The 23421-nt window shown below is 50.5% G+C and overlaps 1 long non-coding RNA gene across 1 annotated transcript in view; it reads right to left on the minus strand.

Moving 5' to 3' along the window:
* Positions 1-7309: 7309 nt before the first annotated feature.
* The window catches only part of LOC108491701, a 61978-nt gene continuing 45866 nt past the window's right edge, over positions 7310-23421 (minus strand). Inside the window, exon 2 of the long non-coding RNA XR_001872869.1 lies at positions 7310-7706. This is a non-coding gene — a long non-coding RNA (uncharacterized LOC108491701). The remainder of the gene's footprint in view (positions 7707-23421) is intronic.

Consider the following 23421-nt stretch of genomic DNA (forward strand, 5'->3'; position numbering starts at 1 on the left):
CACTGCCCTTGGGTGTAGGGCAACCTTTCTTCTCAACCACAACCTTCAGTCAGTTGCCTTGGCCAGCAGTGGGATGTATGCCTCAGAATGTCCCAGAGTCCACCCCCAACCACTCCCTAAGTGACTCTATTCCTGGCCCAGCTCAGTGTGCAGTGACTGACCTCTGACCTTCCCCTGCCCTCTAACCCCCCAGCGTTCTGCCCTCTGGGTTAGGTCAGTGATGAAAGCCAGTGAGAGCCCGGGGTGGTGGGGGGGTAGGGCAGAGAGAGAGACAGTGTCTGATTGTTCCCCACCCCAATAGGCCACTGAGGGCTTGCTCTCTCTTGCTCTCTCTTTCTCTTCCCCCCTCCTCTCTCTTTTCTCTCTCTCTTCTCTCTTTTCTCTCATCTTCAGTGGGAAGTTATTACCCATGCAGAAGCTACACACCCCACCATGCTTCTGAAGATTCTGATCAGCCATCTGGTTTGGGGTCCACTTTGGAAAGAGCCTTGGATCAGAGCCAGAAGACCTTGGGCCCTCTCTGAGGCTGTGACCTCAAGCATGAACTGTGGCCTTGGGATGCCCAGAACCACACAAGAAGGCTCTGAGAATGACATGTGGAAACAGATATGATCATCCCACTTGCCGTGTCTACAGAGAGTGGCTTGTCCCCTTAGGCCTCGGGTCCAGCTGTGCCCCAGGGAACTCACTGGCCTGGGCTAGAGTGCCTGGCTAAGGCTGGGTGCTCAGTGGGCAGGGCCCTGCTCCTCTGTGGGGTGTCTTGGTGGCTGTTCTCAGTGCATGGCTGGCTCCTGATGGTTTTCGCAGTCTATTGTGTTGAACTGAATCTAGACATAGGTCTGGGAAGAAGCAGTTCAGTTACCTTGACTCTCCTTGTGCAAGTCAGCAGTGCCTCTGGGCATTAGAAATTCTCAAATATGAAAAATTAGGAAACATTACCAGGGCCTTTTTTTTTTAAACCTAATGTCAGGTTTCACCAATGACCCTTCACACCACTCTGTTTTCAGCTAATCCTGTCAGCTCTGAATGCCTACCTCATCCCAGCATTGATTCTGTTTTTGATGACAGGGTCTCATGTAGACCAGACAGGTCTAGAACTCACTATTTAGCCAAAGATGACCATGAAGTCCAGATGCTCCTGCCACCTCCTTCCAAGTCCTATGATGGCAAGCATGCACCATCATACCTGGCTTATGAGGTGCCTGGACTGAACTCAGGGCATCCTGCTAGGCAACCACTCTCCCAACTCAGCCCCACCCTCAGCCTGGCATTTCCTTTTAAAAAAATTTTTTTATGTGTATGAGTGTATTGCCTGCATGTATGTAAATGCACCCATGTTGTACAATACCCGTGGAGATCAGAAGAGGGCACCGGATCCCCTGGAACTGGAGTTATGGATGGCTGGGAATTGAACTCAGGTCCTCTGTAAGAACAGCCAATGCTCTTAACCGCCAAGCCATCTCTCCAGCCCCAGTTTATTTTTATTTGGATTTTCATTTCTCAAGGTCTTCTTCGGCGTCCCCTAAGTTTTCAGATAATTGTAGCCTGTGGATTGCAAAAATGATGGAGAGATCCCAGTGCCCTTTATATCCAGTCTCCCCTCAAAGATGGCATCTTACATAACCAGAATGCCAGGTCACAGCCAGGGCATTGACGTTGGTCCCACCCAGAACCAACTCAAGAGTTTTTGGTTCTCCATACATTCACATGCACATGTGCATAAATGTGTGCACTGTGCGACTCTGCCATTTCAGTGCTGGTGGCTTGCACAATTACCTCATGACTAAGGTGCAGATCTGTCCTATTCCCATGAAGACCCCTTTGGCTCACTCACATCCCCTAGCGACTCATATCCTGTGCTCATCCCCACTGTTCTGCCACCTGGGAAGCGTGGCATCAATGCAGCCACACACATGCCCTGCTTTCCAGGTCAACTTTTCCTTCCTGCCTCATTCCCTTGAGCTCCACCCACTCTGTGAATCCTGTGGCTTGTCAATCAAGTTTGTTCTTGGCATTATTGGCAAGTGCGCTCCCTGGCATGAGTGAACTCATTCAGTTGTTTCCACTTGAGTATATATGCATGTGTGTGCATGCTTACGTATATATGCATGTGTATATGTGCATGTGTACATATGTGGGGGGCATGTGTGAAGGCCACACAGGTCAGCCTTGGGTGGTGTTCTGCAGGAATCGCCACTTTGTTTTGAGATTTTTTTGAGCCAGAGTCTCTTACTGATCTGCAATTTTCCAATTAGGCTGGCTGACCAGTGAGCCCCAGTGATCCTCCTGCCACCACCTCCTCAGTGCTGGGTTACAAGTGTGACCACTATCGCTGGCTGATCTTTTTTGAGTCAGCGTCTCACTGTATAGCCCTGGCTGGCCTACCACTCTCTGCATTGACCAGGCTGGCCTCAAACTCAGAGATCTGCCTGCTTCTGCCTCCAAGTACTAGGATTAAAGGCACACACCACTACACACAGCCAATTCTTTTAATGTGGGTTCTGGGCTCAAACTCAGGCTCTTATACTGTGTAGCAAGTACTTTACTTACTGTCTCCTTTGCCTATTTCTACTTTAAAAAATATTTATTTTCTGTGTATGAATGTTTATCTGCATGTATGTATGTGCACTACATGTGTGCCTTGTACCTGCAGAAGCCAGAAGACAGCATTGGATCTCCTGGAATTGGAGGTTACAATGGATGGTTATGAGTGTCAGGTGCTCTAACCACTGAGACATCTCTCCAGCCCTCATTTTTTTTAATTAAAAAAATTACATTTATTTATTTGTGTGTGTACATGCCACTGTGCATGTGTCTGCAATTTGGTTTTGCTATTGACTTAATGGAGTTATATATACAACTAAATTTTTTTCATAGTTCTAGCAGTTTGCCTGTGAATATTTTGGGTTTCAGTGTACACGACACAGTTCCTGTAAACGTCAGTTTGCTTTCTCCTTTCAATCTTTACATCTTACTTTGTTCTGGCAGGTGACTGTCCATGCCAACTGCCCTGGCTAGGAAGTCAGATATGTTAAACAGACACTTGGAGGAGAGGCAAACTCTGAGGAGTCTTGATTTTAAGGAATGTGTCTGTCTCCCCTTTGGGAACCATGTCCTTGCTGGGCTTCAGCAATGATCTTTCTCAGTGCGGGAAGCATCTTTCTATTCCCAATGAATTAAGGCATTTCACTCAGGGAGATGTTGATTCATGTGCAGGGCTAAGATGGTCACAGGACTTCCTGCCTGAATTCCCAGGATGAATTGTGTGGATGGATTTCCAAGTGGGAAGCATGCTTGCATTTCCAGGACAAGCCCAGTTCCATCATGCCACCGGCCAGTCATAGAGCTGGAGAACTTGTAGTTCCAAGCTCTAGAGGAGCCAGAACTGTGACCCACCCCCAACCCCACTGGTGGAATGCTGCCCTCTCTTCTGCAGAGGAAGTGGCTAAGAAGGGGCCAGGTCAGGGGTTAATGACAGCATTGTGCTCAGGGCTGTGGATAGCTCAGCCTGTCAGCAGCAGTATCTGAGCATTTGCAGCCCCAGGGAGCCCTCTACCCCTTCCCATCTATTGTCGTTGGAGGGAGGAGCCCCTGCTGGCCTTTGATAGCCACTGTCACTGTACCACTGTGGGGACCCAGGCCATCTTTGGTCAGGTCTGGTCTGCTGAGGCCCCAGATGCAGCCCATCACCAGGGGCCTGGGTCTGATGAGGGAAGCCAGCCAGGCTTTGGCCCCATCCAGCCTCTGGTCCCACCCAGTCTCAGACATGTCCCCCACTCAGGCTGTATGATGCCCCACCCATCCTCTGGACAACCTGGTCCTCAGCAATGCCCAGCTCTTGGGGAAACTGAGGTATGACTTGGTCAAGAACTTGTCAGGTCCTGTGACTTTTTTTTTTTTTTTTTTTGGTCTTTTTGAGACAGGGTCTCCCTGTACCCCCAACTGTCCTGGAACTCACTATGTAGACCAGGCTGGCCTTGAACTCAGAGATCCACCTGCCTCACCTCCCTCTGCCCCCCAAGTGCTGGGATTAAAGGCATGCACTACCACGCCTGGCCCCTGTGACTTCTTGATGTGCCAGGCTGGGGCCAGTGCCCAGGGAGGCTGAGAAGTAGACATGCTCAGTCACTCCCTCTAAGGGCTTACAGGCTGGGAGGGGGACGCACACATGCAGGGAAAATTAAACCAAGTAAGGTAAATTCAGCAAGCACAGAGGACTGTGCTGGGAAACAAGGAACCCTCGGCCAAGCAGGCCTGGGAGGCTTCCTGGAGGAGATGATGCTGGGACTGATTCTCACAGGATGAGCAGGAGTCAGGATCAATATGGGCGAATAAATAGGGAAAAGCATTACAGGGCCAGGGAACAGCATAAGCAAAGGCAGAGAGAGTAAAGCTAACATGGTGTGTCTGAGCCACAGCAGTTCATGATGAGAGATGAAACTGAGAACCAGGGTTTCCACGCATCATGTGTCAGACTGAGATGTCTACACTGGGGGCTAGAGATTGCTCAGTGGTTAAGAGCACTTCACTTGCTACTCTTGTAGAGGCCTAGAGTTCAGTTCCCAGCACCCACATCAGGTGGCTCACAACCACCTGTAACACCAGCTCCAGGGCATCTGCCAATTTCTTCTGGCATCCTCAGGCACCTATGTGCATGTTGGCACACACACAAATAATAATAAAAGTAATTTTTTAAAAAAGACTTTATGGAGCTAGAGAGATGGCTCAGCAGTTATGAGCACTGGCTGCTTTGCAGAGGAGCTGGGTTTGGTTCCCAGCATCTACATCGCAGCTAACAAACCTGAGTAACTCCAGTTCCAGGGGATCTGACGCCCTCTTCTGTCCTTTGCGGGTATTGCATGACATGGGTGCACTTACATACATGCAGGCAAGATACTCATACACATAAAATAAAAATACATTTTTTATTTATTTTATTTTATATGTATGAGTGTCTTGCCTGCATGTGTGTAAGTGCATTTACATTGTGCAGTACCCGTGGAGGTCAGAAAAAAGGCATCAGATCCCCTGGAACTGGAATTACAGATGGTGGTTAGCCACCATGTGGGGAATTGAGCCCGGGTCCTCTGCAAGAGCAGTCAGTGCTCTTAAAGGCTGAGCCATCTCTCCAGCCCCATAAATACATTTTTTTTTAAATTACAAAAAAGATCTAGCCGGGTGTGGTGGCGCACGCCTTTAATCCCAGCACTCGGGAGGCAGAGGCAGGCGGATCTCTGTGAGCTTGAGGCCAGCCTGGTCTACATAGTGAGTTCCAGGACATTTGGGGCTACAGGGAGACCCTGTCCCAAAAAGACAAAAAAAAAAATCTAAAAAGATGTCCAAACTGGGCAGTTTGTCACTAGGGCAAGGAAAAGGGTGAAGAGCTGATTCTAACTCCACCTCTGTCCACCCATTCATTCAATATCAGTCATTCATCTCCCTGAACCAGACTAACCTTGGCTAGGTCACTTACCCAGCAGGCCCTGCTCCAGGCTGCCTGAGTGACATCTCACCTGTCAGGAGCGTAGGGTTGGGCAGAGCATGCACAGACTGGTCAGCCCCAGAGAGCAGGAAGTATGGCTGGGGGCAGAAGCTCAAGAGAGAAGGTCTGAGAGCAAATTCCCACAGCAGAGTAGCCTGCCACAGAGTGTGGAGCCGCATCAGTGCTGGTGGACTAACGGGGACCTGTCTGTGGAGTTGGGCTTTCTACTATTTGTAGCAGAATGCCTTCCTCACTTGTCCAGGCTCCTCCTCTCTAATTGAAAGCAAATGACCCGCAAGATCCTGTGCATCTGCAAAAGAAGGTTTTCCAGAGACCCTGCCTCTTTTCTTTTTTCTTTTTTTTTTTTGTCGTTTTGAGACAGGGTCTCCTTGTAACCTCAGCTGGCCTTGAACTCACTGTGTAGACCAGGCTGGCCTTGAACTCACAGAGATCTGCCTGCCTCTGCCTCCCAAGTGCTGGGATTAAAGGGATGCACCACTATGCCCAGTGAGGCTCTTTCTTAAACATGGCCACACTCCTTGACCCCATTCTGAATAACTTTAAACTTTGAAAGTGTTGATTTTAGAACCTTACAAATAATAAAACATGAAGTCTCAAGAGAATTAAACTCAAGGACAGCAAGATGGCTGGGTAGGGAAAGGTGACTGCTGCCAAACCTGATGACCTGAGTTTGATCCCCAGGACCCACACAGTGTAAGGAGAGAACCAAGCCCCACAAGGTGTCCTCTAATCTCCACACACACGCTATGGCACATGTACCTACCTACCCACCCCCAAATAAATAAATAAATAAATAAATAAATAAATGTAATTTTTCAAGAGGGGGTGGAGGAGAGATGACTCAGCAGTTAAGAGCTCATACTGCTTGCTCAAGGACCCAAGTTCAATTTCCAGCACCCATGTGGGACTACTCACAGCCACTGTAATTGCAGCTCCAGGGGATCCAAAGTCTCCAGTCTCCACAAGCACGTGCACTTATATGCACACACCCACACACAGACACAGGTCAATACACATAATTAAAAATGATAGCCTTAATCCCCGCACTCAGGAGGCAGAGGCAGGCGGCTCTCTGTGAGATTGAGGCCAGCCTAGTCTGTATAGTGAGTTCCAGGTTAGCTGAAGCTACAGGGAGACCCTGTCCTAAATTTTTTTTTAAAAGTAAATAAATAATAAATAAAACAAAGATATCTTTACAAAAAAAAAAGAAAAGAAAAAAGGAACTCAGCTTGGTATACCTCTATAATCCCAACACTCAGGAGACAGATGCAGAAGGATCACTGCAAGTTCAAGTTCAGCCTAGTCTACATAGGAAATTCCAGGCTAGCCAGGGCAACATAGTGAGACCCTGTCTCAAAAAATGAAATTTAAACTTAGTCAAAGTCCCTCTCTCCCAAGAATAATTGAGGCTCATTTTTTTCTGTTTTTCCAATTATTTTTATTTTGGGGGGTGGGGTGGGGGGAGAACGAAGGCACACATACATGCATGTGGGGGCCCAAGGACAGCCTCGGTGTCCTTCCTCAGGTACTGTTCACCTTATTTTTGAGACAGGGATGCTCATTGACCTGGTATTTGACAAGCTTTCTAGACTGGCTGGCCAAGAGCCCCCAGAGAATCCACCTGTGTCAACCCCCCCTCCCCCAGCGCTGGGATGACACACGCGTGCAACACACATCTTTTTCACATGGGTTCTTGGAGGCCAACCCGGGTCCTCACGCCCTTTTCGGACTGAGCTGAGCCATCTCTGCAGCCCTTTCCTTTTTTTCTTTTGACATTTAAATGAAGTTGAGCTCACAGCATATAACTGGGATTTGCTTCTGCTCTTTATTATAGACTGTGAACCTGGGTCTTTTTATGTCCAGTTTTCATTAAAGTTACACCCCAAGCACTTCCCCACATATCTAAATTCTTCATGAGCATTGTTTCTTCACTTGCATCCAGTCACATCAATAGGATCTGACTCCTGTTACCATCCTCTGCTCCTGCATGTTAAAGTCATGGACAGGTTTCTCTGAAATACGCATTGCGGCATAGGACCATATGGATGGATCAGCTTCTTTAACAACGTACAGCCTTCCCCGGTACCAAGTCACCACAGACACTGGGCCAGCAACATGGTCCTCTGAGAAGCAGCCTTGCCCCGCGGTCTGGCAGGTGTCCTGTCTGTCATGTGGTGGCTCTGCAGCCCCTAGAGAAAGGAACCTGCAGACATTGAGAACAGTAGGTTAACTCAGCACCTGCTGCAGGGTCCTGAGCCTCCTGCTCCATGCTCCTTGCTGGTCGGCTTCATTTCACTCTAGTCCAGGGAACGAAGTTGTAAGGAAGATGATGGAGATAAAAGCATGAGTGGCCCAGGAGGCACTTGGGGAACAGGGTGGGGGTGGTCTCTGGGGAACAAGTGTCCAGTTTGGTAACACATAGGGAGACTACTCCCCCCCACTACAGACCAGGAGACTGGGACCAGCAGGGGGCCCTGTGCCCTTTGCATCGCAGAAGTTTGCTTCTGCTCTGCCTTCCCCACAGAAGTGGTGTGTGTGTGTGTGTGTGTGTGTGTGTGTGTGTGCGTGCGTGTGCGTGCGCGCAAAGTGGCCAGATGGTAGTCAGGAAACGGGGCTTTGAACTTTGCCAAGAGCAAACAAACACAAAGTGGACATCCCGGAAGCCCTACTGTGTGCTCTCAGAGCCATGGTGTGGCAGGCAATGGCTTTGCAGCCTCCTGGGGGAAGAGTGGGAGAGTTCACAGAAAGGGAAGTGGCTGGAGACTTCAAATCCCTTGGGAATAGCCTAGCCCCCATACTCCTTGATGTCCACACAGGAGGATGATAACAGCCACCCAGGACTGAATGAGGCACCTCTGCTATCAAGAGAGACACCCATGTAGGACAAGCTCACTGCTCCTAGGCCAGACATGTAACTAGCACCGAAGATGGAAAACCACTCAACAGTGCCCTCTCCAGACCTGAAGACACCAACTCTTAGGGCATCCCAAGCTCCCTGTCCCCCCCTTCACTGCGGAAAAGAGGGGCCACTGGAAAGAAGCCCCTTGGCCTCCCCTTTCCCACCACAAATGGCTTTCAGGTCTGGTCCCTCCTACCTTGGCTCTCTCACCTGCTAGGGGGGACCTCCTTCCCCTCCTGCCATGCGCAGGAGGCCCTCCCCCCTCACACCATCAATACCTCTCCTTTCCCCCACCTCTCCTTCCTCTCACCTTAGAGAGACCCAACACCCCTAGACTATGATCCTACACCTCCCTTCTATACCTAAAGGAGCTGCTACTACCCTAGATACCACCTCCAAGTCCTCCCTTCTGAACATACCCACTTCCGCACTGGAGAAGGCTTCACTACCTAGGCCCTTCTCTCTGAAACCCTCCTTCCCATCTTCCCAGGACACTTTGCTGACCACCAGACGTCTATGGCTCCCTGTAGCAGTGGGGGAGGCCAGAAGTCTTTTCTTTCCTTCTGGGTAATGCCCAGGGTAAACTTCAGCCTCCCCACACATCCCCTCCCTGGCCTTGGTCATAGGTCCTGTACAGTCCTGGGTGCCAGGGCAGTATGGGCTTCCCACTCTCAGCTGGGACACAGAATGGGGAGCCAGGCGTTAGCCTGATAGTGACCCAAACAGCCATGCCACCAGCCTCTGGCTGTTACCTGTAAGGGCCAGGAATGCTGGGAGGGAGGGCCTCCCCTAACACCAGCAGCCTCTCTGGATCCACGCACTCTGGTTCTGAGTGCAGCTGACATTGTGGTTCCACTGCAGGAAAAGCCAAGACACCATACTGCTGGTGGCCTGTTGGTGGGGGTCTTATCCTTTCAGGAAGTATAACTGGGGTTCTTCTCCTCCCCCAGCCCTTTCCTAAAGCCCTACCCCAGACCTTGAGAACTTGCTGGCTGAAAGTCAAGATGTGGTAGGTAGTACACAGATCCAGCTACTGGGGAAGCTGAGGTAAGATCACTTGAGCCCAAGCTCAAATCCAGCCTGGGAGAGAGAGAGAGAGAGAGAGAGAGAGAGAGAGAGAGAGAGACAGACCTTGAGAACTTGCTGGCTGAAAGTCAAGATGTGGTAGGTAATACACAGATCCAGCTACTGGGGAAGCTGAGGTAAGAAGATCACTTGAGCCCAAGCTCAAATCCAGCCTGGGGGAGAGAGAGAGAGAGAGAGAGAGAGAGAGAGAGAGAGAGAGAGAGAATATCTCTGTCTCAAACTCACTAAACAAATAAATATAGAAATAAGCTGGTGGTTGGGACTTCCTGTTCCCTGAGATTGAGAAATCTCCTCCCAGGAGCAAGAATGTCAAAGCACAAAGGATGACCCCTCTGGGGAGGTGTCCATGTCCAGGTATGCATGCCCACCTGCCTGGCATGGCTCCACCCACAGTGGGTCAGTTCACCAGAGAACTCTGATGGACAAACCCCAGGACATGTCCAGGTCCTACTCACTGGAGCCCTGCTGCTGGAGTAGTCCAGGCTGCAGGTAGTGGATCCACCCAACTACCACACCCTGGTGCTACCTACCCCAGGGTCCCTGGCAGGCCCCCCATTTTGCTCTTGGGTATCAGTTTTATTGAGATGAACTTCACCCATCTTGTAATTCATACAATGAAGGCATAGCTCTGTGGTCATCAGGAAATGAGTTTAATGTTTCCATATCATTTAGGACATTTTCTTTACCCTCCCCCAAAGAAACCCTGCTCCCTCTAGCATCACACCCAGCTCCAGCCCTGGCAGCTACTGCCCTACTTTTTCTCTCTTTCTATTTGCTTGGTCCAGGCTTGCCTCAGTTTTCCCACGTATAAAATGAGCATGATAATTTAAAAATCTTTGTTGGGAGGATTTACAGAAGTGGATGCAGGCTTGGGATGGAGCTCAGTGGTAGTGTTTGCCTAGCATGTGGGAGGCCCTGGGTTCCTTCCCCAGTGCAACAAATACAGGAAAAAAAACGAGCTAAAATAAGGGCTTAGGATAATGTCAGGCTCTACCCAATACATGCTGCATGATGATGTCCACTGTCCCATCTCTGGCTGGAGTCTTCCACCACCTGCCTACCACGGACTCTCCACCTGCCCTGTGAGAGGGGTCTTCACCTTGCCCCTCTTCTGGACTCAGCTCTGAGCTCTCCGAAACCCCAGACCTCATAGCTTCTCCCCACATATGCCCACAGCCCTCCTCAAGCCTATCTGCCCTGCTAGTAATAAAAATTTTTTTAAAAAAATTGAAACAGGTTCTCCCTATAGTTCCAGCTGGTCTGGAAAGCACTATGTAGACCTGGCTGGCCTCCTGAGAGATCTGCCTGCCTCCTGAGTCCTAGGATGCACCTCAACAACACCCTTAGTTTATCTCCCATTTCAAAAGTTAGGTCAGGAATTTCTGGCCTAACTGTTCTTCTAAAAGTGCCTCATTTACAAACCTTGCATTTCCCCTGGAATGAATTTCTATTTGGTCATTCAGACCAAAAACCGGAAGTGGGGGATTCTTGACACCTCCCTCCTCTTATGCCTGTTCCCCACTCTCTGGTCTGGACTGTAGCCTCACCTCTCACTGGTCACCAGCTGGGCTTCAGCATCCTATGCATCTCCATTTACCACTCAGTGGTGGAGATGCTTTGGGTAAGTCAGAGCCCCTACTTGAGCCTCAGTTTGCTGGGTGACATGACAGGGAGATCAGCCCTTCCTTCTTCTTGGCTTGTTTTGGAGGTTATGGGAAGGGCTTAAACCTTGGAAAGCTGTTGTTATGTGCTCTATCACCTGGATGACTTGGTGTCCTCAACCAAGGTCACCATGTCCCCCAAAGCACACCCTATATCAGTTGTGTAATGCAGACCATACACAGAATAAGAAGTTAGTCTACCATGTTCCTCCAACCACCATGACATGCCCACAGGGCAGGCACTGTTATTACCCCATTTTACAAATGAGGAAACTGAGGCCCACGGTCCCAAAGGCTGGAGCCTAGCCATTGCCTCAGAGGATGCTGCTGGCACCAAACACTGATTTAAAACTTTTTATGTATGCTGGGTACTGGTCTAAGTGCTGGGGATCAGACAATAAACCAGACTGACACAGACCTAGCCTACAGGGCAGAGATCTTTCTGAAACATAAATCTGAGTCTTTAAACTCACCCATCTGTTCTCAGAATCCATGTGTCTTATCACCAGCCTCTCTCTGTCCCAAGCAACTTACCTTTGCCCACTCTACACCATCCCACTCTGGTCAAACACATGGGTGCCATGAAGTACCTCTGCCCCAGCACGTCCATTCACCACCTTGCCTCTCCCTACTGCCAGCTCCTCCATGTCTCTATCCATTAAGCTTTCCCTCAGCTCCAATTGTGGCCGCCTCCTCCAGGAAGCCTTCCTCCCCAGCTTCCGGGTAGAAGTAAGAGCCCTCAGTGCTGTCCAGACGCTCTGACCTGTAGCACATGAGACTCTTCTCTCTTCCTTCAGGGCCAGCCAGGGGGAAGCTCTTCAACTCTGTCTCTCCTCACTCTCTCACTACCCTTCATCATCCCAACCACCACCAAGTCCTGAGGTTCATCTCTTCTTGGCCTCCTGTGACCCAAGCCAGCACTGACAGGTGAGTCCACAACACCCCCAGCCCGTGAACATACTAAGGAGCAGACATTGTCCTGTCTTGTTTCTGTCCACACAGGGGTAGGTGTGATGGAGGAGTTACTGAGTGTTCTAGCGGCTGAACCCAGCCTCCCCAGAGCTGTGATTCCAGACCCAGCGAGGTGCTGTGATTGCCCAAGTTTTTCTACTTTATCCCCTTCCCAGGCTTCTGGCCCTCTCGGGGTGGGCAGGCAGTGGACCCAGAAGAATGCACAAGACAGCTGGAGTCAGTGGGGGTGAGTGCCAGGTCCTGGTTATGTAGCTTCCCTGTGACTCAGTTTCCTCTTTTGAGAAATGATATCATCAGCCCTTCCTTGCCTATTTCCTAGAGTGGTTGTGAGGGGGGCTGTGGGAGGGGACAGTGACAAAAACTCAGAGAGCAGACGCTTCATTGTCTGGCTGGCTTCCTGACATTCCCATCTCAGACACATTCTGCTTCATTTTCTGAAGTTCCAGTAAATTTGGTTTTGGCTCTCCCTGGAGGCCAGACCCAGTGTGGGTGTTCCCAAGGGTCAGGGCCTATTCACAGGGCTCTCTCTGGAGGGGTCTTTCAGGAGATGCCTGTGGCTTGGCCCAGCTGCAGCACCTGCTCACTGAGGCCTCAGAATGGACACTCACCCTGTGAGCCCTGTCGCCTCCTCCCAAGACAGCCTCAGAAGGCCACAGTGCAAATCAAGTGAGATGGTGTCTCTTGTCTCAGTGCAGGGAGGCAGCCTGGGCTGGGAGCTTGGGGGAGATGGGTCCCATTTCACCCTGGAGAACAGAAGGAAGGTTACAGGACATTACCTTGAGCCTTCGGCTCTCCTCCTATGGCCTCCCTGACCCTAGCAGCCTCAGAAAAGGCAGGGACAGCCTAGAAGGGCAGTTTTCAAAATGGCCGCCTCAGCCGCCAAGGCCCTTTCTTCTCCCAAGGCGCCTTTGGAGAGGGAGGGCACCACGGCCAGGCCACGGTCAGTCCTTGCAGCCCAGGGGTGCATGCAGAATGGGGCGGGAGCATGGGGAGGAGGGAGTTGGGGTGGGTGGGGGGCCAGAGAAGAGCCAGAGAGAGGGATAGGGAGAGGAACAAAAGGTCCCTTTGTGGCGAGGCAGGGAGAAGAGGGAGCGCATTACCCAATGCCCAGAAGCCATGTTGGTAACAAGAGAACCATTCTCTGCCTCACTTGGAAAACAACTTGGAGCAGAGAGAGACAGGGAGAGATTTAACCCCATGGGCGCGGGCGCAGGGGCCCGAGGCCACTGTGGGAGGTGGGGAGATGCAAGGGCACGACTGGATAGCCTTTGGGTCTAGAGCTCAGGATTTCCTGTCTCCCAGGCCTGCTCTGCAGAGGTCAGAACCAGATTCCCAACATGGCCGCTTGGCCAAATCCCAGCAGCCTCTGGCCTGGGGATGAGCCACAGCCGGCCTTCTACCTGCCTAGGCCTGGCCAGATGAGCCATGAGGGCCTTTGAGCTCCAGAGCTCCAAGGCCTTACAGCCCCAACCTCTGGGGGAGCCCCCTGATTCCTTACACCTTCTGGGTCCAGGTCCCTCTGCTGGCCACACCCAGTTCCAAGGCTGCTGGGTCTCCTGGGCCACTTCTGGCTGACAAGAAGCTTATCTCCTCTTGATAAGGTTCTTCCCATCTTTGCAGAGTTTCTCTTATAGAAAGCTTTTCTCCAAATCTAACTATATTTCTTAATTCCCAGTGCAGCTTTTCCCCCTACCCCACCTCCTGCCCACCAGTCTTGGTGCCCAGACTTTTGGAAGCTACGTCTGATAACAAGACAAAGGACACTAAAGTTTCTTCCTTCCTCTCCCTTCCTTCTTTTCTTCCTTGCCTCCTTCCTCCCTACCCTCTCCTCTCTTGGACCCCTTCCTTCCTTCCTTCCTTCCTTCCTTCCTTCTTCCTTCCTTCTTCCTTCCTCAATTACTGATGGAACACTGGCTGTGTCCCCAGCACTGTTCCAAGCCCTATAAACAGACCACCTTTGCCCGTATTGAGCCAATATTCTTGTCAGGAAGCTCAATAAGAAACAAATCAGCCGGGCATGGTGGCACATGCCTTTAATCCCAGCACTTGGGAGGCAGAGGCAGACAGATCTCTGTGAGTTCGAGGCCAGCCTGGTCTACATAGCGAGTTCCAGGTCAGCTGGGGCTACAGGGAAACCCTGTCTCAAAAAGACAAAAACAAACAAACAAAACAAATCAAGCTATGAGCTAATATCTAAGTGTCTCAAACTCTATGATGAAAAGCAAAGCAGAGTAGGAGGAGAAGCAGGAGGACGTCGCGTTAGACACAAATCGGCGTTGGGCATGGTAGCTCGTGCCTGTGTTCCTAGTACTTGAGACTGAGGCAGGAGGATCTTGGGTTAGAAGCCAGTCTAGGCTACAGAGTAAGACAAAGATGAAGACATGGAAGAGGAGGAGAAGGAGGAAGAGGAGGGGGAGGAGCAAGGGGAAGAGGGGGAGGAGGAGGAGGAAGAAGAGGGGGAGGAGGAAAGAAGAAGGAAGGGATAGAGGGAGGAGCGAGGGAGGGAGGGAGGGAAGAAGTCCCTGGATGAGTGTGACATTAGACAGAAATCTGAATAAAAGAAGGAAGCATGGGGGGATTCGACAATGGGAGCAACATACACAAAGCTCCAGGGGGTGTGCTGCTGACCTTAGGATCAGGCAGAGGACTGGAACAGGACGAAGCAAGATGAGGGACTGGGAGTCAAACATGGGGGGTTGGGGCTGGAGAGATGGCTCAGGGTTTAAGAGCATTGACTGTTCTTGGAGAAAATCTGGGTTCGATAACCAGCACCCACATGGCAGCTAACAACCAGTTACAGGGGATCTGACGCCCTCTTCTGTCCTCCATGGGCACTGCATGACACAGATGCACTTACATACATGCAGGCAATACACTTATACATAAAATAAAAATAAATCAATAAACAATTTTAAAAACACTGGGGGTTGAGGACTCAGCTGTGAAGGCTCAAAGAAAGGAAAGTGAGAGGGGTTCACCAAGGCTTGGAACAGGGGACAGTATGGTCTGAGCTGTATTTTAAGACAAGGACTCTGACTGCCTTGGGTAGTATCCTGTAGAAAGGACAGAGGCTAAGAGACTTCACAGACCTTGCTGTGGCTTCCAAGATACCCTTGTTTGTCTGTTGGAGCCATTTCAAGTCCATAGGATGCTGTCAAGATGAGAGCCAGGTACAGGGAAGGGGATGGTGCACTGAGGGTTGAAGGCCTCAGTGAGGCTGCTGGTGGTAACAATGGAAGGGGTCCGAGTATGTGCACTATTTACTTAGGGTGAACTACTGCAATAGGCCATGCAGGAAGCATTGAGAGACAGAGGCAGAAGGAGAGAGAGTTGGTCAGGGTGGCTGGCAGGAAGGCTTCATAGAGGAGCTGAAGTGTAAGATTCAGGGATTAGGGAGGAAGGGGAGGACAGAGAGAAAGAGACAGAGACAGAGAGAAAGAGACTGGCACAGTGACAGAGAGAAAGAGACTGGCAGCAGCACAGAGAGGGGCCAGAGCAGGGGACCCACTTAGAGAGCAGGTGGGACAGCAGCCCCCAGGTGGCAGGGTGGAGTGGGAGGCTGGCATGGAATCTGAGTTCCCTCAGCTGCAGCTCTAGCTCTCCCCTCCCCATCACTCCCGACCTTGGGCTCAAAACTCCCAACAGAGGCTCTCTGTCTAAGTTCTAATGTTAACTCTTCATTCACTAAAACATACCTTCAAGCAAGCCCTGACCTAAATTTTTATTTTCTCATCTGAAATGGAAAAGGTATTAACACCTTTCTCATAGATTGTCCGGTAAGATTATAAACTTCAGGGACAGGGCATGACTCATCAGTAAAGCCCTTGCCTGGCATGTGGGAAGCACTGGTAAAAATTAATTAACTATAAACTTCAATTTAGTAAGCCAGGCATGGTGGGGCACCCCTTTAATCCCAGCACTTGGGAGACAGAGGCAGGCAGATCTCTGGGAGTTCAAGGCTGGCCTGGTCTACATACAGAGTTCTAAGTAGTTCAAACAGTTATATAGTGAGACCCTGTCTCAGAAAACAAAGAAACAATGCTGGGCATGGTGGTGCACACTTTAAATCCCAGCATTCCTGAGGCAGAGGCAGGCTTGAACTCTGTGAGTTCAAGGCCAGCCTGGTCTACATAGTGAGTTCCAGGCCAGCTGGGGCTACAGGGAGACCCTGTCTCAAAAAGACAAAAAAAAAAGCAAACTTCAAATTAGTTACAGAGCTGATGCTGGTGCAAAATAAACCTATTAAAAATAATTTATCATGTTTTATTTTTGTTAAAGCTTGTACTGGCTTCTTCCTGGGGCCTCTGCTCTATAGCACTTGTGTTTCTGTGGCTGCTCCTAACTCAAAAAGAGGAGCACTTCAGGCCTGATGGCTCCAAGAAGGTAGGCTTCCACTCGCCAGGGAAGGTTCTATTATTATCACCATTTTTCAAAGGAGGAAACTGAGGCTCAGAGCCATGTCCCAGGCTGCATAGGGAATTACAACTAGGACTAAGAGAGAAGCCATTCATGCTGAGCCATTCCTTGCTCCCACCTGCCCTGTCCCAGGCATTTCTCTCACAGGGACCCAGTGCTGGGAGGTCACTGTTGGTACAGTCCCACTTCTCAGAGGAGAAGCTAAAATCCACACAAAGGCTGTGACTCTCCAGCTACTCCTAGACAGACAGTGGCTGAGCAGATCCAGAGGAGGGGGGAAAATCAGAAGAGAGGGGGATGAGTGGAGGGGGAGAAGCCACAGCTGAAGAAAGACACCAGAGGGATGAGGAGCCCAGGGTGGGCAGGCAGCAAGGGCTGGAATGGTGGTCCCAGGAACAGGTGGTAAAGGAGCTTACAGGGGCAGCTAGAAAGGTAAGAGGAAGCTGGGTGGACAGAGGCAACTGTGCACAAAAGACTCCAGGGCATCCTGCCTGTCCAGGTCCTGCCCTCCAGGATGGCACTGAGGCTGGGAGTCAGCCACCGTCATATCTTAACTCACGGGATCAAAGGAGTCTCGGCCCAAGGGGGCAGTCTGCTTGGAGACAGCAGGTCATGTGGGACATTGCAGTGTGGCCCGGTGCCTTCGCCCACGTCACCTACTTGCCCAGCAGCCCAGGACGGAAGCCTCTAGGCCTTTCCACGCAGCACTATCATCAGTTAGCCAAGTCACATGGGGGGCAGGCGGTAGGGCTGTGGCGCCTTCCGGTGGCTTCTCCGCCTCCACCCCGCCCCTCAGGATCCTGTCGCCACGTTTAGAAAGCAACTGAAGAAATCAAGTGGAAACACAAATCCGCCACCCGGTTCCTCCCGTTCCCTGGGGCCAGACAACCCCCCCCCCCAGCACGAACATGCAGTGCCAGCCCAGCTTGGTTTGCTTTGGCAAGGTCCCGTGGGCACTGTGGCTGGGTCCCAGGATTCCCAACAACTGGGCTTGTCACCCAACTGGTCCTCCCCAGACAGACTTGGGACACCAGACTTGAGCCCCCTCCCTCCTTTCCACCAAACCTCTAGACTCAGGGAAACGTCAGACCTGGCCTTCCCCAGCCTGGCCACCCTCAAACACCTCCAGGCCCCTCCTAACTCTATGCATACCACTATTCCTCTGCCTAATCTTGTTCATTCTTCAAAGCTCAGCTCCAATGTCCTCCGACAAGCTACAGGTCCCAGATGGAGTGGGCCCCAACGCCCCTGTGTATGTCTCCAGTGTGGAGGGTGTCAGTGTATGGCATCATCTAGCTGGGTTCCTCCGAGTCTGACCCAGACCAGGGCCCAGTGGAGGTGAGTGGAGGGTGTCCATCAGAGGTGATAGGGTGATCTTTGGCAGGAGCAGGCTTGAGAGACATGTACAGCAGCCTTGGAATGTCAAAGCTCAATGTGGCATGTTGCACATTCCCCTTAGGGGTCCTTCCTCCTTTTCCTACTCTCCTGGGCCCTCTGCCTCCATGGTGTGGCAGGGCCCCTTGCTAAGGGGGTTCTTGGGGGCTCAAAGGTGTTAAGTCCCTTCCCTGCCGGCTATGCCTTTCTAGAAGGGGTTTAATGGTGACTCGACCTCTACTGGGGGCTGGCATGGGTGGAAGGTGAGGGGACATTAGTTAGAAAGGAGACAGAGGCATCCAGACTTCAGACCAAAACAGAGTCCAAGAAAGAGGAGACAAGTTCCCTTGGAAGGGGTTGTCAGATATGAACAAAGGCTTGAGGGAAATACTGTCATGGCTGATGACCAGACATAGAGGTCATGAGGATGACTGAGTCAAAAACGACTTAAGCTTCATGCCTCGGTCATTCAAGAACAATGGGACTGTTGATGGCCAAGAAGCCAGTGGGGGTTTGTTTGGATGTAGGGTGGTGACACAGGTTTGGGATATGGATATTTTCAGACTAAAAGCAACCCAGAAGTCACCCACGTCCCATGTGAGGAAGTGGAGGCCGAGTGTGGACAGCCAAGAGGACAGCTACTTGGCCGGGACATCTGTGGCATGAGGGGCCTGGGACCAGGAGCTGGAATGGGTATGAGGGCTGAGGCTGGGAACTCACCAAGGTCACAGAGTGTGGTGTTTGTGCTATGCTGAACCCTGGGCTGGGCTGTGGGAGCCCAGAGGAGAGGGAAACCTGCTTCCCCCCTCAGAACATGATGGCAGTCATATATGGATCTTGGGGTACCCACAGGCATGGGGGGTGGCCTTGGGGTAGGACAAGAGGGTCAGGGAGATAAATAGTGTCAGCACTGTCCTAAACAGGCTTCTCCAGGCCAATGGCATCTCACTTAATTCTTATAACTGTCCTACAAGGTCCAAGTATTTATGCTGTAAAGGATGTAAGATAATTGTTGATTAATTAAATGAGATCTGCAAATTATGAGTCAATGCCAATTTCTTGATATATGATGATTACATATATTGTAATTAGGTTGAAAAACTTGTTTATATGAAACACTAAATTATCAGGGAGAAGGATTTATTTCAGCAACTTTCCCTCAACTAACAGTTCAGAAAGCGTATGTGCTATGTGTGTTTGTGTGTGAGGGGAGAATCATGGGAAAGAGGGTCATCGATCAAATGTAGTAAAATGGTAACCTTTGTGGGATTCACGTTATGGTACATGGAAATCCTTTTACTCTCTTTGCAACTCTTCTATTAGATATATTATTTATAAATAAACCCTACATGACAATAAAAGTACTGTACTTAAAAAAAAATCCGAGTGTTATCCCTGGTGTACAGCCGAGCCTGAGAGAAACAGAGTAGACTGAAGGGTCTTCCAGGTCTGGTGATGCCCAAACCCATGCCCTTCACTCCTGAAGGAGGTATGCTGGAAGCTGCTCCCATAGGCCAGGAAGTCCCCTCCAAGTGACAGGAAGGAGGGGCAAATCAGAAGTGCTAAGGTTCAGAAACTCATCTCCCCACAGGCTGGTTGAGGCAGGGCTGGTCTGGAGCCTAGCTCCTTTCCTCCAGTGGAGTCTCTTGTAACTCTAGCCTCACTTCACACACCTTGCATGCCCCACTCCCTGACTGGTGACAGTTGGCTGATTTGGCCTAAAAATAAACTAAAGGTAGAGTGGGAAAGGCCTGTCCTTATCCCCAGGAATCGCAGCCCCTCCTGCCCCTGCCCCACCCTGCCCTCCTGCAAGTGGTCCGGCACAGCCCCAGCATGGGGATGAGCAGCAGATTAGCTGCTGACTTAGTTGCTTGAATCACAGCACACTCATACCAAGCAGAGACTGGAATGCAGGTCAGGGTCTTAGGGAGGCTCGCTCACCCCTGGCTGCCATCTGCATGTTGCCTTGGAACTAGCAGGAAGCCAGGACAGGAGGGCTGGGCACCCCTCTGACTTGAAAACTACATCCCACCAGCTCAAAAGACCCGACTGTTCCCACCCTGCAGTTTTCAAGCTGGTTATATTCCCTTGGAGACTTGAAACTCCTGAGGGAGTTTTTACACTGTGAAAATCCAAGGCTGCCTCTCTGTGCTCCACCCACTCTCAGAGCCCTTTGTTAAGCATTTACCAACACACCACCATCCAGGGCCCATCTCCTGGTCCCCCTAAAGGCTTCTGGTATCTGTCAAGCTTACAGCCTAGACTTGGACTTTTGAGGATGTTGCTGTTGCTCAGACTCTGTCAGTGTCTCCCACTGATCCCAACAGATGCCCAAACTCTCCCAAGCTTTCCAGCAGCTAGTTTCCAGCTATGTGTTGAACAAGCTTCATGCCCCAGCCTGAGCTACACAGGAAAAAATGACCCTTGCTGAGGAGGCCCTAATCAGTCTACACAACTCAACTCACCTTTGTGCATGCTATTCCCTCCTCTTGAAATGCTCTTCCCTTACCTCCGTCTCTTGAAATCCTCCCAGCCTGTAAGACTTATTCACAGTAGGTGGGCAGTGTTCGAAGATGGAACAGAAGGGGGTTGGATTGAGGCTCTAACCAAGAGGAAGCTGGGAAACTGAATCCAGTCTTCTTCCTCAGCACAGAAACATTGGAAACCTACCCTTTCTCCTTTCCCCAGTCTCTGGAGCAGATTAGCTGCTGACTTCTGGAGTGTCATAAACAGGAACCAATACAAACCACCCAGGTTAGGTGAAAGTCAGTACCTCACCCTATGGTCAGTCTCTTCAACTTCTCTGCCTCCTTCAAAACCCCACCCAGAAACCAGGCATGGTGGTGTATGCCTTTAACCCCAGCACTTGGAAGGCAGAGACAGAAGCCAGCCTGGCCTACTGGGAGCCGGCCTCAAAAGCAGAACAAACAAAAACCCCAGCCCAGATGCTACCTCCAAGAAAGATCTCTGTCCCAGTCACATCTGACCCTTGCTGTCTCAGCACTGGGAAGTGCTTACCTATCTGTCACCCACCTGACCACAGTCAGCTGAGAAGAGCCGGTGTGAGACCTAAGCACAACAGGCTGAGAAACTTCTTGTTGAATTGGCCCCGATTGCCTCTCACTGTCTCACTCAATTACCCTCTCTCCCTGGGCCTCAGTTTCCCTTCTGTTTTGGATTTTCTTTGAGCTTAGAGCTCAAACTAGGGCTTCCTTTGATTTGATTTTATTATTTGTTTTGTTTCATTTTGTTTTGAGACAAGGTCTAACTATACAGCCCAGGCTGACCTAGAACTGGGCAATCCTCGTGCCTCAGCCTCCTGTGTGCTGGCATCACAAGCATGAACCACCATGCCTGGCTGCTTCCCCACTGTATAAACTGGACTTGGGTGATAGTCTACCTTTCACTTTTTAGGACCTGTGAGGATGCCTCACTTCCCCTCAATCAGTTGCTAAGCTTGAGTCTCCTGCCCTAAGCTCCCAGCCTTAAGTTTCTCTGCTGTCTTCGCCTTCCACCCTAAACACCTCTGAGGCACCACTTGGACCTCTGAACCCTGTTGTTCCAGGTGCTCTCTGCTCTCCGACTGTGCTCCCTGAAAAGGGAGAGACCTTGCCTCCCCAGCCCACCCTTCCTTGCTCCCCTAAATTCCCATCAGTGGGCTGGGATGGAGTGGCCAGGACTCGCAGGTGGTGACAGGTTAGCAGAGTCCCTGTTCAAACACGCATGGCCATCACAGTGGGTGCTCCCCTGAGGCCCCAGGCAGGCAGACACGGGCTGTCTCACCTGCATTACTTCCAACCCTAAAGGGGTGCACAGGTGTGCACAGGGATGTGTACAGTATGCACGGGGAAATTGGGGCTCTATCTCCCCAGTCACAAAAAGGATGTAATGGCTGTGCAGTCACTCCCTGCCCTGACATATGTGCAATCAGAAATAAATGCAAGGGCACAGTGCAGGTGCACATACTCATGCATCTGCATGCATGTACAGTCACCCTGCATCTAGAACAAGCACAGGTGTCAGCATGCTGTCCGCTTGTGATGACGACTAGAAAACCACAGAGATTCCTCGAGGGTCTCTGTTTCCTTTCCTTTTTGTTTTTTGTTGGTTGATTGGTTGGTTTTTTGAGACAAGGTTTCTCTGTAGCCCCAGCTGGCTTGGAACTTGCTATGTAAACCAGGCTGGTCTTGATCTCACAGAAATCCACCTGCCTCTGCCCTCCTATGTGCTAGGACTAAAGGCATGTGCCACCATGCCTGACCCGCCTTTCCTTTTTTTTTTTTTAAAAAAAAGAATTTATTTTATGAATGTCTGTGCATATGTATGAGTGTAAGCATTTGCACATGCATACCTTGGCATGTGTGTGGAGGACAGAGGATAACTTGCAGGATTCAGTTCTTTCCTTCCACCATTTGGGTCCAGGGGATTGAACTCAGATTGTCAGACTTAGAGTGAGTGCCTTTACCCACAGAGCCATATTGCCAGACCCCTTTCAAAATATATTTTTATATATTGTTTTTATGTGTATGAGTATATTGCCTGCATGTATGTAAGTACACCTGTGTTGTGCAATCACCTTGGAGGTCAGAAGAAGGCATCGGATCCCCTGGAACTGTAGTTACAGATGGTTGTTAGCTGCCATGTGGGTGTTGAGATCTGAACCTGGGTCCTCTACAAGAGCACCCAGTACTTTTAACCACTTAACCATCTCTCTAGCCCCCATACCCCTTAAAAGTTTTTTTTTTTTGAAACGGCATTTCATGTAGGCCAGGGTAGCCTAGAATTCCTTATGTCATTCAGGATAACCTTGGACTTCTGATCCTCCTGCCTCCCTGAGTACCAGGATTACAAGTGTGTGTCACCATACCTAGTTTACCCAGTGCTAGAGATGAAACCCAGGGCTTTGTGAACGCTAAGCAAGCCCTCTCCCTACTGAGCCATATCCCTAGCCCTACCTACCCAAAGATCTTGAAATCCCAGAACCAAAGCCCATCCCTATGCAGAGCAATGTCCTGCAGCAGGAGAGAGACTGACCTAGCTTTGTCACTCAAACCCTCATGTTCTCACAAGTTCCTACATCTCTATCTTAGGCTCTTTCTGTGTCTCACATTTATGGAGCCTGGGAGAGGGACAGCACGAAACAAGCTGCAGAGGTGGAGAAGACAAGCTCTAGGGACTAGGAGGTTCTCCGTGGCTCTTGGGTAGTGCAGATACAACGTTTCAGAATCCAGTCTCTGACACCTCCTCCCAAAAAAAGCTGATGGGGGCAGTGCCAAACCCTCTTCTAGCCCAGCTGTCCTCTCAGAGCACAGTGCCCCCCAGAGAGCTGCCACTGTGATTCAGTGAGTTTACAGGTGTCTGCCTGCAGTAAGGGATCAGTATAAACACTAGCAGCAGCTCTGATGAGGTTAGAGGGACAGCATCCAAGGTACTTGCCTGTGAATTCCATACCTGTGCTAGGTGCTGGGAAGTTTCCCAGAAAATGAGCTGGGTGCAGACAGAGGAGAGGG

This window comes from Nannospalax galili, unplaced genomic scaffold (assembly GCF_000622305.1).
Source record: "Nannospalax galili isolate Female #2095 unplaced genomic scaffold, S.galili_v1.0 scaffold445, whole genome shotgun sequence".
NCBI lineage: Eukaryota > Metazoa > Chordata > Mammalia > Rodentia > Spalacidae > Nannospalax > Nannospalax galili.